Source organism: Salmo salar, chromosome ssa11 (genome assembly GCF_905237065.1).
Source record: "Salmo salar chromosome ssa11, Ssal_v3.1, whole genome shotgun sequence".
NCBI lineage: Eukaryota > Metazoa > Chordata > Actinopteri > Salmoniformes > Salmonidae > Salmo > Salmo salar.
In genome coordinates this window covers 33034094-33047795 of record NC_059452.1, presented here as the reverse complement: position 1 = coordinate 33047795, position 13702 = coordinate 33034094, and the positions used below count along the sequence as shown (strand labels likewise).

Below are 13702 nucleotides of genomic sequence, written 5' to 3'. Positions count from 1 at the left end.
AAGTGGTCAAATATATAAATAGTAAAGTACAGATCCTCAAAAAGTATTTTTACTTAAGTACTTTACACCACTGGAGACAGACAGGGGAGAGTGAGTGAGTGAGTGAGTGAGTGAGTGAGTGAGTGAGTGAGTGAGTGAGTGAGTGAGTGAGTGAGTGAGTGAGTGAGTGAGTGAGTGAGTGAGTGAGTGAGTGAGTGAGTGAGTGAGTGAGTGAAACAGTGGAGAGAGTGAATCGGTGGAGAGTGAAACAGTGGAGAGAGTGAAACAGTGGAGAGAGTGAAACAGTGGAGGGAGTGAATCGGTGGAGAGTGAAACAGTGGAGAGAGTGAAACAGTGGAGAGAGTGAAACAGTGGAGGGAGTGAAACAGTGGAGAGAGTGAAACAGTGGAGAGAGTGAATCAGTGGAGAGAGTGAAACAGTGGAGAGAGTGAATCAGTGGAGAGAGTGAATCAGTGGAGAGAGTGAATCAGTAGAGAGAGTGAATCAGTAGAGAGAGTGAATCAGTGAAGAGAGTGAATCAGTAGAGAGAATGAATCAGTAGAGAGAGTGAATCAGTGAAGAGAGTGAATCAGTGGCCAGAGAGCCAGCATGGGATCAGACACATCAACAGTGTAAACTAGCTCTTCCTGTCAAACCATTCACATGGAAATACCACTTTCACAGTTACTAATGGGGGGGCCAGAGTGTGTGAGGGGTGGGGAGGTCGTTCGGCAGAGTGTGTGTGGGAAGGTAGGAGGGCAGAGTGTGTGTGAGGGGGAGGTGGTGGGGCAGAGTGTGTGTGTGAGGGGGGAGGTGGGGGGGCAGAGTGTGTGTGTGAGGGGAGGTGGGGGGACAGAGTGCGTGTGAGGGGGGAGGTGGGGGGGAAGAGTGTGTGTGTGAGGGGGGAGGTGGGGGGGGCAGAGTGTGTGAGGGGGAAGGTAGGGGGCCAGAGTGTGTGTAAGGGGGTATTTGGGGGGGGGATGTGTGTGAGGGGGAGGTGGAAGCATGTTATAGGAGTGACTGAAACATGTTATAGGAGTGACTGAAGCATGTTATATGAGTGACTGAAACATGTTATAGGAGTGTGTGAGGCATGTTATAGGAGTGTGTGAGGCATGTTATAGGAGTGACTGAAGCATGTTGTAGGAGTGACTGAAGCATGCTATAGGAGTGTCTGAAGCATCTTATAGGAGTGTGTGAGGCATGTTATATGAGTGACTGGAACATGTTATAGGAGTGACTGAAGCATCTTATAGGAGTGTGTGAGCCATGTCATAGACATTGAGTCAGTGAGTCCTGGGGTCTGAGTAATGTAAGGGCTTGTGGGGGATTTCCTTCAGTTCTGATAGACTGTAACTGTATTTGTGTCTACTTCCAGTGCATCTCTCTGTCTGTATCTCTCCCCTCCTCTCCCCATCCACAACCCTCCTCTCCTCTCCACTCCTCGCCCCTCGTCTCTGCCTAGCTAGCCCTCTGCAGACCTTCGTTATCCCTCTGATGTGATTCTCACTGACAAACTGGGTTAATGGAACAAATTGTAAGAATTTATTACCATAGGCCATACCAATTATTCAGTTCAGTGCAGCGCTGGGCTCTGCATTTGTGTGTGTGTGTGTGCATTGTTGTTAGATCAGGGCATTACTTACTGGTGTGTTAAAGCCTTTTTTTCAATCCATCAGCATCATTGCGTGATGCACAGATTTACTGTGGGATCCATTTGTGGAATGGCAGAAAGGGTGCACATGGGTAAAGTGCATGAAAAACGATGTCTAAGTTTCATACATAAAAATGCATTTGGTCTATTGCATTCAACAACTGCAAGTTGGTGTAGAAAAGTCATAGCATTAGGCTAGCTGTAATCCAGTATAGCAGACTGGAGTTAAATGGTTTAAAGATAGTTCCTTTCTCAGCAAGTCCCCCTTTCCCCCTCCAAAAACAATTCTGCTGAAAAGATTTACCAACGGGCTTCACTTACTGGCTGTGGGGGATGGGAGAAAGGAGAGGGGGGGCAAGACAGGGTCATGTGGGAAGGTGGGGGCCTCTCTCTTCTTCTTTTCTCTTTCTCTCTCGTAGGAAAGAAAGCGGTCGGGAGGGAGAGTCGCCAAAACCCACAGCCCTGGAGAGAGAGACGCCGAGAGGGAGAGAGATGTGGGAGGGACTGAAGCGAGAGCGCGGCCTATTGGAAGACAGGCAGAGCGCTGTGTGATGGATTGACTCAGTATGGATCGAGTTACACCATTTGCCGTGCATTAGATTGTTTTTCTGGCTGCCCACTGCAAGCTAACAGCGACCAGTTGGACTATTCGTGATTTTGTGATTGTATAGAAACTAAAAAGGATTAAAAAAAACATATACCCGATGAGGTGAGTTTATTATTTAAATCAGTGCCCTTGCAAACTGAAGGGGAAAGGTTGTATTTGTTGCAAACTGAGTCGGCTTGTAGGGGTGCCCTGCACAAGTGGTGAATACTACAAAAATAGTTGTCGACCGGGCTATTTATACATGGGCTTTCTTCGTATGGGCTGCAGCCTATATAATCATAGTTTATGAAACATTATCGTTCTGCTTGTATCTCTTTTGCCCGATTTGTTCTATGTGCGCGCTCAGTGCTGAACGGAAAGCGCTCTTCTCTTATTTACGTTTTCCCTCTGGTTTTAAAGTTAATAGTAAAGGGGGTGGGGAATGAAGGTACGAGGGGACTGTAGCGCTATTTGATCACGGTTGAGCTTTGAAGATCAGTGAGCATTGAGCCGGGCCCAAGGACGCAGAGAGAGAGAGAGAGAGAGGAGTCCGCGACTCTGAATTAATGTCCGCGGTCCGCGACTGGAAAAGAGAAGTGTGGAGACCATATGTCCCTGGGAATAAGGAATTATATACGTTTATAACTCCAACAAATGGAATTATTATAATGGATGAACGTTATAGAGAATATAGCCTTCATTGGGATTGGAAGGAGATCTGCAATACGCTTTCATGAATCATTTTGGGACCACAAGGTAGGATATAGTGTTCATAATAAACCGTTTGAAAAGTGCGTAAAATGGGTTTGTTAAAATATATTTTCTTCTAATTGGGCATTGGACTTTCTGTTAATTATCTAAACTACATTTGTTTGGCTGTAGTTTTCGTCCTATAGAGATTGGTACAGAATTCACAATAGATTTCAGATAACAGCACTTTATTGTTGGAGTGAATAAAGTAATAGCGTAATTAGTTTGTTGGATGGATAGATGAGCAGATAAACGTCATATTTACACAGAATAAAATAGTTCACTATTGTTCAAAAACTGTGGCGCAGATAAGATAAGATGGAAGAGCCCTGATTGTTGATTTAAAGCGCGGGGGAGAAAAGCGTTTCTCACATTGTGTTGTGGGGGGGTCGTAACGGTATAGGCATGTAAGCAATGGGAATAATATGTAAACTTTCACATTCTCACACAGTGGACTTTGGTACCGATCAACAGAACATGACCAGCGAAATTGCACCTTCATTGTGATTGTGAAACGAGATATTTGATTAGTTATTGGCGTTAGGTTGGATAGGTAGGTGACTACCTATACGTGTTTTCCAATGGTTCATTTCATTTGTTGTTAGATTGTATTTTAGTAAGATACACGTCTAAACATGTTGGTAAATAGGGATGGTTGATTAGCCTAAATAAAACCGTGTTTCCTGTTAACTAATCAGCCTTCGTTCCGTCCGCCGTGGCAGGGAGCTTTTAGCGAATGCACCCGCCGCCGAGCCCATCCCTGCATCCATGCATTAGCGGAGCAATCAATTCTCTCCTCTCCCCATTACTGGTGTGTCACTCCTCTGCTCTCCCTCACGTCTTTGTTGTCTTTCGCATTTCATGTGGAGTATAAAGGTTAGCACAGATCAATGTTGAATGCGTTCCCTCCCAGCCGGCACAATAGGTGTTGTGGAGCCGGGATGTGGCTTGGGTCCACCGGCACTAGAAAGCCTGCCCTGTCCGCTAGGGTAAATAGCCAGATTGTCCCGCAGCTCTGGATCCCTGAACATCTGTGTTCTAATCCAGTGATAGGATGAATGGGTTAAGGTTAGGGGGAGTTGGGGTGCGGTAGTGTAGGTGTTAACGTGGGAGAATGAACGAATCGGCGCAATAGAGTCAGCTAATTGAATGACAGCCGTGGAAAGACTGTGTCGGGAAGAGAAATTATTCAAGTCAATATTTCACACGCTGTATGTAGTGTTTAGGAGGGCCATTCCTCGTTAAATTAGACAAATGCTTTTGGTAAAATGAGCAAATAGTTGATGCCATTCTGATTATTATGTGACATACATAATATCACAAGAACTAGATGTTTTTGTGACAGAAATGATATGGAAAGTTGAATATAATTGTAAACCCTTGTTTTAAGGGTAACAGTAATCCAGTAAAATGATCCCCCAGTATCCAGGCTCAAACCCAGCAATATATCAATATATTCAGGAATATGTAGGTGCTGAATTAGCATATAGCAGCAACTTGAACAGTTGACTTACATTATGTGATTTACAGTAAACACATATATTCAGTATATGGCCCACGCTGGAATCTAACCCACTCTGGTGTTGGTTGCGCCAGTACCAAACCCACTCTGGTGTTGGTTGCGCCAGTACCAAACCCACTCTGGTGTTGGCCAGTACCAAACCCACTCTGGTGTTGGTTGCGCCAGTACCAAACCCACTCTGGTGTTGCCAGTACCAAACCCACTCTGGTGTTGCCAGTACCAAACCCACTCTGGTGTTGCCAGTACCAAACCCACTCTTGTGTTGCCAGTACCAAACCCACTCTGGTGTAGCCAGTACCAAAACCACTCTGGTGTTGCCAGTACCAAACCCACTCTGGTGCTGCGAGACTCAAACCCACTCTGGTGTTGCCCTAGTACAAAACACACTCTGGTGTTGCCAGTACCAAACCCACTCTGGTGTTGCCCTAGTACAAAACACACTCTGGTGTTTCCCTACAAAGTAATATTGTGCTGAATATGAAATTAACCAACTTTAACTTCTTTAATCAGGTTTGTTAACTCCACTACTACTAACCCCAGAGAGTTGGACAGTGAAGGGCCACTACTACTAACCCTAACCACCAGAGAGTTGGACAGTGAAGGGCCACTACTACTAACCCTAACCACCAGAGAGTTGGACAGTGAAGGGCCACTACTACTAACCCTAACCACCAGAGAGTTGGACAGTGAAGGGCCACTACTACTAACCCTAACCCCCAGAGAGTTGGACAGTGAAGGGCCACTACTACTAACCCTAACCCCCAGAGAGTTGGACAGTGAAGGGCCACTACTACTAACCCTAACCCCCAGAGAGTTGGACAGTGAAGGGCCACTACTACTAACCCTAACCACCAGAGAGTTGGACAGTGAAGGGCCACTACTACTAACCACCAGAGAGTTGGACAGTGAGGGGCCACTACTACTAACCCTAACCCCCAGAGAGTTGGACAGTGAAGGGCCACTACTACTAACCCTAACCAGCAGAGAGTTGGGTCAGTAAAGGGCCACTACTACTAACCCTAACCACCAGAGTGTTGGGCAAGTGAGGGGCCACTACTACTAACCCTAACCACCAGAGAGTTGGACAGTGAAGGGCCACTACTACTAACCCTAACCACCAGAGAGTTGGACAGTGAAGGGCCACTACTACTAACCACCAGAGAGTTGGACAGTGAAGGGCCACTACTACTAACCCTAACCCCCAGAGAGTTGGACAGTGAAGGGCCACTACTACTATCCCTAAACACCAGAGAGTTGGACAGTGAAGGGCCACTACTACTAACCACCAGAGAGTTGGGTCAGTGAAGGGCCACTACTACTAACCCTAACCACCAGAGAGTTGGACAGTGAAGGGCCACTACTACTAACCCCCAGAGAGTTGGACAGTGAAGGGCCACTACTACTAACCCTCAGAGAGTTGGACAGTGAAGGGCCACTACTACTAACCCTAACCACCAGAGAGTTGGACAGTGAGGGGCCACTACTACTAACCCTAACCACCAGAGAGTTGGACAGTGAGGGGCCACTACTACTAACCCCCAGAGAGTTGTGCAGTGAAGGGCCACTACTACTAACCCCCAGAGAGTTGTGCAGTGAAGGGCCACTACTACTAACCCCCAGAGAGTTGGGCAGTGAAGGGCCATTACTACTAACCCCCAGAGAGTTGGGCAGTGAAGGGCCACTACTACTAACCCTAACCCCCAGTGAGTTGGGAAAGTGAGGGACCACTACTACTAACCCTAACCACCAAAGTGGTGGACAGTGAAGGGCCACTACTACTAACCCTAACCAGCAGAGAGTTGGGTCAGTAAAGGGCCACTACTACTAACCCTAACCACCAGAGTGTTGGGCAAGTGAGGGGCCACTACTACTAACCCTAACCCCCAGAGAGTTGGACAGTGAAGGGCCACTACTACTAACTGCCAGAGAGTTGGGTCAGTGAAGGGCCACTACTACTAACCCTAACCCCCAGAGAGTTGGACAGTGAGGGGCCACTACTACTAACCCCCAGAGAGTTGGGTCAGTGAAGGGCCACTACTACTAACCCTAACCACCAGAGAGTTGGACAGTGAAGGGCCACTACTACTAACCCCCAGAGAGTTGGGTCAGTGAAGGGCCACTACTACTAACCCTAACCCCCAGAGAGTTGGGTCAGTTAAGGGCCACTACTACTAACCCTAACCCCCAGAGGGTCAGTGAAGGGCCACTACTTCTAACCCCCAGAGAGTTGGGCAAGTGAAGGGCCACTACTTCTAACCCCCAGAGAGTTGGGACAGTGAAGGGCCACTACTACTAACCCTAACCCCCAGAGAGTTGGGTCAGTGAAGGGCCACTACTACTAACCCCCAGAGAGTTGGACAGTGAAGGGCCACAACTACTAACCCTAACCCCCAGAGAGTTGGACAGTGAGGGGCCACTACTACTAACCCCCAGAGAGTTGGGTCAGTGAAGGGCCACTACTACTAACCCTAACCACCAGAGAGTTGGACAGTGAAGGGCCACTACTACTAACCCCCAGAGAGTTGGGTCAGTGAAGGGCCACTACTACTAACCCTAACCCCCAGAGAGTTGGGTCAGTTAAGGGCCACTACTACTAACCCTAACCCCCAGAGGGTCAGTGAAGGGCCACTACTTCTAACCCCCAGAGAGTTGGGCAAGTGAAGGGCCACTACTTCTAACCCCCAGAGAGTTGGGACAGTGAAGGGCCACTACTACTAACCCTAACCCCCAGAGAGTTGGGTCAGTGAAGGGCCACTACTACTAACCCCCAGAGAGTTGGACAGTGAAGGGCCACAACTACTAACCCTAACCCCAGAGAGTTGGACAGTGAGGGGCCACTACTACTAACCCCCAGAGAGTTGGGTCAGTGAAGGGCCACTACTACTAACCCTAACCACCAGAGAGTTGGACAGTGAAGGGCCACTACTACTAACCCCCAGAGAGTTGGGTCAGTGAAGGGCCACTACTACTAACCCTAACCCCCAGAGAGTTGGGTCAGTTAAGGGCCACTACTACTAACCCTAACCCCCAGAGGGTCAGTGAAGGGCCACTACTTCTAACCCCCAGAGAGTTGGGCAAGTGAAGGGCCACTACTTCTAACCCCCAGAGAGTTGGGACAGTGAAGGGCCACTACTTCTAACCCGCAGAGAGTTGGGACAGTGAAGGGCCACTACTTCTAACCCCCAGAGAGTTGGACAGTGAAAGGCCACTACTACTAACCCTAACCACCAGAGAGTTGGGACAGTGAAGGGCCACTACTTCTAACCCGCAGAGAGTTGGACAGTGAAGGGCCACTACTACTAACCCTAACCACCAGAGAGTTGGACAGTGAAGGGCCACTACTACTAACCCCCAGAGAGTTGGGTTAGTGAAGGGCCACTACTACTAACCCTAACCACCAGAGAGTTGGACAGTGAAGGGCCACTACTACTAACCCTAACCCCCAGAGAGTTGGATAGTGAAGGGCCACTACTACTAACCCTAACCCCCAGAGAGTTGGACAGTGAAGGGCCACTACTACCAACCCTAACCACCAGAGAGTTGGACAGTGAAGGGCCACTACTACTAACCCCCAGAGAGTTGGGTTACTGAAGGGCCACTACTACTAACCCTAACCCCCAGAGAGTTGGACAGTGAAGGGCCACTACTACTAACCCTAACCCCAGAGAGTTGGACAGTGAAGGGCCACTACTACTAACCCTAACCCCCAGAGAGTTGGACAGTGAAGGGCCACTACTACTAACCCTAACCACCAGAGAGTTGGACAGTGAAGGGCCACTACTACTAACCCTAACCCCCAGAGAGTTGGACAGTGAAGGGCCACTACTACTAACCCTAACCCCCAGAGAGTTGGACAGTGAAGGGCCACTACTACTAACCACCAGAGAGTTGTGCAGTGAAGGGCCACTACTACTAACCCCCAGAGAGTTGGGTTAGTGAAGGGCCACTACTACTAACCCTAACCCCCAGAGAGTTGGACAGTGAAGGGCCACTACTACTAACCCTAACCCCCAGAGAGTTTTACAGTGAAGGGCCACTACTACTAACCACCAGAGAGTTGTGCAGTGAAGGGCCACTACTACTAACCCCCAGAGAGTTGGACAGTGAAGGGCCACTACTACTAACCACCAGAGAGTTGGGCCAGTGAAGGGCCACTACTACTAACCCTAACCCCCAGAGAGTTGGACAGTGAAGGGCCACTACTACTAACCACCAGAGAGTTGTACAGTGAAGGGCCACTACTACTAACCACCCCCAGAGAGTTGGACAGTGAAGGGCCACTACTACTAACCCTAAACCCCAGAGAGTTGGACAGTGAAGGGCCACTACTACTAACCCTAACCACCAGAGAGTTGGACAGTGAAGGGCCACTACTACTAACCCTAACCCCCAGAGAGTTGGACAGTGAAGGGACACTACTTCTAACCCCCAGAGAGTTGGGCCAGTGAAGGGCCACTACTACTAACCTCCAGAGAGTTGGGACAGTGAAGGGCTACTACTACTAACCACCAGAGAGTTGGGACAGTGAAGGGCCACTACTACTAACCCACAGAGAGTTGGGCCAGTGAAGGGCCACTTCTACTAACCCTAACCACCAGAGAGTTGGGTCAGTGAAGGGCCACTGCTACTAACCCACAGAGAGTTGGGCCAGTGAAGAGCCACTACTTCTAACCCCCAGAGAGTTGGACATTGTTAGGGGCGGTAGCTCCATTGTACAGCCCAGCCCAAAGCCTATATTGTTCCCGTCACACCTGCAGCTCTGGCCTTTGTGTTTCACTACAGCTGAACTACCATGGAGCCTTTCTCCTCTTACAATCCCCCTCTTACCAAGGTATATGGAAAGAGAGAGTAAAGGAGGGAAGGAGAGAGACAACTGTCTTTCTCCTCTTATACCCCTCTACACACGAAGTGAAAGGGGGAGGAAAGGAGGGAAGTAGAGAGGAGGGAGGGATGGTGTGAGGTGGCACAGCCTTCTTTCTCTGCCAACTCTCTGTAGCAACAAGTCAGGCTCTTCAGATGTAATCCTCAGTAAATACTGAGATGACTGGCTCATGTTGTTATTGAAGTGAAGGAGAGGGAGCAGTAATGGTTTCTCTAGTCCGCTCTGATGGAGGTCTGCTAATCGTCTGGCTGCTCGGTCACAAACTGATTACTTTCCCAAAGCCCTGATGAGGACAACAAAGTTATTTAGTACATCCAATTTGGCATGGCTGCACACACACATGCACGCACGTAGGCAAGCACACACACATGCACACACATACACATGCACGCGTGTAGTCAGGCAGACACTTGCACACACACAGGGAATGCTACAAGTAAAATGTAATTGTATTCAGTGAAATCCAGTAGAAGTAATACTACAGTTTGTACTGAGGTTATCTGATTTCCTCTACGTTGTGTGTGTGGCTGTGTGTTTTTGGTTTTACTATCCTTGTGGAGACCAGAAACCCTCACAAGGATAATAAAACAATTCAAATTTGGGACAATTCGATGGTCCCCACAAGGAAAAAAATATATTTTAGGCTTAGAGGTTAGGTTTAGGATTAGAATTATGCTTTTGGATTAGGGTTAAGTGTTTAAAGGTTAGGTTAAAGGTTAGGGAAAATTGTATTTTTAATGGGAATCAATTGTTAGGTCCCCACAAGTATAGTAAAACAAGTGTGTGTGTGTGTGTGTGTGTGTGTGTGTGTGTGTGTGTGTGTGTGTGTGTGTGTGTGTGTGTGTGTGTGTGTGTGTGTGTGTGTGTGTGTGTGTGTGTAACATAGGGCTGGGTGACATACAGAGTTGCCCTGGAGCGGCATCTATTGTTCAGTGGTGTTCTATTCACCCTGGTCATACTGATGGAGGGGTATTTACAACAACACACAGGGTGGGGTCATGGGGGTTACATTACTGCAGTCTTATTGTGTACCACACTTGATTGGGCCAATTCCTCCACAGCCCCAGTTGTACTGACCTGCAGGAGAGGAGACTGCTCTGGTGTTGTTTCTACAGGCAGAATGGGAACAGCGGGAGGGGAGGGAGAATCGAAAGAGAGAGGGAGGGGAGGGAGAGAGAGAGAGAGAGAATAGAGAGGGAGGGGAGAGAATAGAAAGATGGATGGACATGGACAGAGAAAATGAGAGAGAGAGAAATAACTATACATACACTATGTCCAACAATCACAGAAGCTGGACTAAATATACAGTACCAGTCAAAAGTTTGGACACACCTACTCATTCATCGTTTTTCTTTATTTTTACTATTTTCTACATTGTAGAATAATAAATATATTTTAGCAAAGTAGCCACCCTTTGCCTTGATGAAAGCTTTGCACACTCTTGACATTCTCTCAACCAGCTTCACCTGGAAAGCTTTTCCAAGAGTCTTGAAGGAGTTCACACATATGCTGAGCACTTGTTTCCTTCACTCTGCGGTCCAACTCATCCCAAACTCTCTCAATTGGGTTGAGGTTGGGTGATTGTGGAGGGCAGGTCATCTGATGCAGCACTCCATCACTCTCCTTCTTGGTCAAATAGCCCTTACACAGCCTGTAAGTGTGTTGGGTCATTATCCTGTTGAAAAACAAATGATAGTCCCACTAAGAGCAAACCAGATGGGATGGCATATCACTGCAGAATTCTGTGGTAGCCATGCTGGTTAAGTTTGCCTTGAATTCTAAATAAATCACAGACAGTGTCACCACCAAAGCACCCCCACACCATCACACCTCCTCCTCCATGCTTCACGGTGGGAACTATACATGCAGAGATCATCCGTTCACCTACTCTGCTTCTCACAAAGACACGGTGGTTCAAACCAAAAATCTCAAATTTGGACTAATCAGACCAAAGGACAGATTTCCACCGGTCTAATGTCCATTGCTCGTGTTTCTTGGCCCAAGCAAGTCTCTTCTTATTATTGGTGTCCTTTAGTAGTGGTTTCTTTGCACCAATTCGACCCTGAAGGCCTGATTCACACAGTCTCCTCTGAACAGTTGATGTTGAGATGTGTCTGTTACTTGAACTCTGTGAAGCATTTATTTGGGCTGCAATCTGAGGCTGGTAACTCTCTAATGAACTTATCCTCTGCAGCAGAGGTAACTCTGGGTCTTCCTGTCCTGTGCTGGTCCTCATGAGAGCCAGTTTCATCATAGCGCTTCATGGTTTTTGCAACTGCACACTATACTTACACACACACACCCTCCTCTTGGTGTTTAAACAGCGTGAGTCTGAGCCAACAACATCAGCAGTGGGAGAGTGATTGTAGGATACTGAAAAGCCTGTAATAACAGACAGAGAGAGGAGAGAGAGAAGGAGGGGGAAGGCTGAACAGGACAGAGTTGCGTGACTAGCTCTATTCCTTTTCAGGGCCTGTCGAGCGTCCCCCCCCCCCCCCCCCCAAAAAAAAAAAAAAAACACAAACACACTGCAGGGTAGGAATAGGATACTGAATAGGGAACATGCTAGGTTGGCCTCAGATTGAGGGTAATTTTAGCAGGCTGTCAAAAATGCCATGTCTCCCCTTCCTCTCCCTCTTTGTTCTGTTTTACATTAGAGCTGCCCAGGAAAAACTTTTACTCCACCGCTAGGCATCATGGGAAGTTACAGCCCAAGTGTTCCACAATAACAGAGAGAGAGAGAGTCTTGAAAGAAAAGAAAGAGAGAGAAAAAGAGAAAGGATAGGGAATGAAGGAAGGGAGAAAAAGAGAGTTAGAAAGAAGAAAGAAAGGAAAAGAAATGTTACAAATTATCCTTAACAAGGGAGATTAATGATTTACCTGTGAATAAATGATTAACCTGTGAAAGTAGCCTTGTTGTATCTTGAGGCAGCCCTGAGGCAGTATAGTAATGCTCTATAATGTTCATATCATTTTCCCAGGGTTTATACTTTTTTTGATTGTATCTGTATTCATTGTTTTCTTCTTAGATATTTAATTATCAGTTGTTGTCTCGAGAACCATTTGGAAACAAGACGTTTTCTCTAGGACAACTTTTTGGAATTGATTTGAAGGTCTGGATTGTAGGGAGAGTAACAGCAGCAGCTGGGATATTGCCAGATTTGGGCAATTAAGCTAGCATGCTAGCTGTTCTGGTAGACTTCCAGTCATTGCACTAATACTAGTTAGCAATGACTGGTGAAACTAAAGTGCATTCAGAAACTATTCACAGCCCTAGACTTTTTCCACATTTTGTTGTTTTACAGCCTGAATTTAAAATGTGTTAATTTGAGATTTGGTGTCACTAATCTACACACAATAAATACCACATAATGTCAAAGTGGAGTTATGTTTTTAGAAATGTTTGCAAATTAATTCAAACTGAAAAGCTGAAATGTCTTTAGTCAATAAGTATTCAACTCTTTTGTTAAGGCAAGCCTAAATAATGTGCTCAACAAGTCACATAATAAGTTGCATGGACTCACTCTGTGTGCAATAATAGTGTTTAACTGACTACCCCATCTCTGTACCCCACACATACAATCAGGGGCGCAACTTTGGTTTTAAAAGTGGGGGGACATAACTTGTGTTTTTTTAAATGTTTTTTATCCAGTCAGATAAACACTCCAAACAGCCTACCTGACCGCTCAGAGGCGTCCACATGGTCTTAGAGCACACCGGATCACATTCCAATGATAACGGGGGGAGGGACAAAAATGCAATTTCAAAATGTGGAGGGGACATGTTCCCCCCGTCCCCAGTGAAAGATGCGCACCTTCATACAATTATAGGTAAGGTCCCTCAGTCGAGCAGTGATTTTCAAGCACAGATTCAACCACAAGACCAGGGAAGGAAACTGCTCAGGGATTTCACCATGAGGCCAATGGTGACTTTAAAACAGTTACAGTGTTTAAAATGTCTGTGAAATGAGATAACGGGGATGGTTACTCCACAATACTAACATAAATGATAGAATGAAAAGATGGAAGCCTGTGCAGAATAGGCAGTAAGGCACTTAAAATAATACTGCAAAAGATTTGGCAAAGAAATCAACTTTTTGTCCTGAATACAAAGTGTTGTGTTTGGAGCAAATCCAACACATCACTAGGTACCACTCTTCATATTTTTAAGCATGGTGGTGGCTGCATCATGTTATTGGGTATGCTTGTCATCGGCAAGGACTAGAGTTTTTTAGGATAAAAAGAAATGGAATAGAACTAAGCACCAGCAAAATCATAGAGGAAAACTTGATTCAGTCTGTTTTCCAACAGACCCTGGGAGACAAATTCA

At 46.8% G+C, this 13702-nt stretch overlaps 1 protein-coding gene across 5 annotated transcripts in view; it reads left to right on the top strand.

Moving 5' to 3' along the window:
• Positions 1-2044: 2044 nt before the first annotated feature.
• The window catches only part of LOC106562535 (semaphorin-6D-like), a 41643-nt gene continuing 29985 nt past the window's right edge, over positions 2045-13702 (top strand). For 3 of the 5 annotated variants that reach the window (XM_045689388.1, XM_045689387.1, XM_014127476.2), the window contains exon 1: positions 2658-2975. The gene's annotated coding sequence lies outside the window, so the exon portion shown is untranslated. Of the gene's footprint in view, positions 2343-2655; positions 2976-13702 lie in introns of those variants that run through there. The other 2 variants (XM_014127475.2, XM_045689386.1) reach the window with 2 other exon arrangements.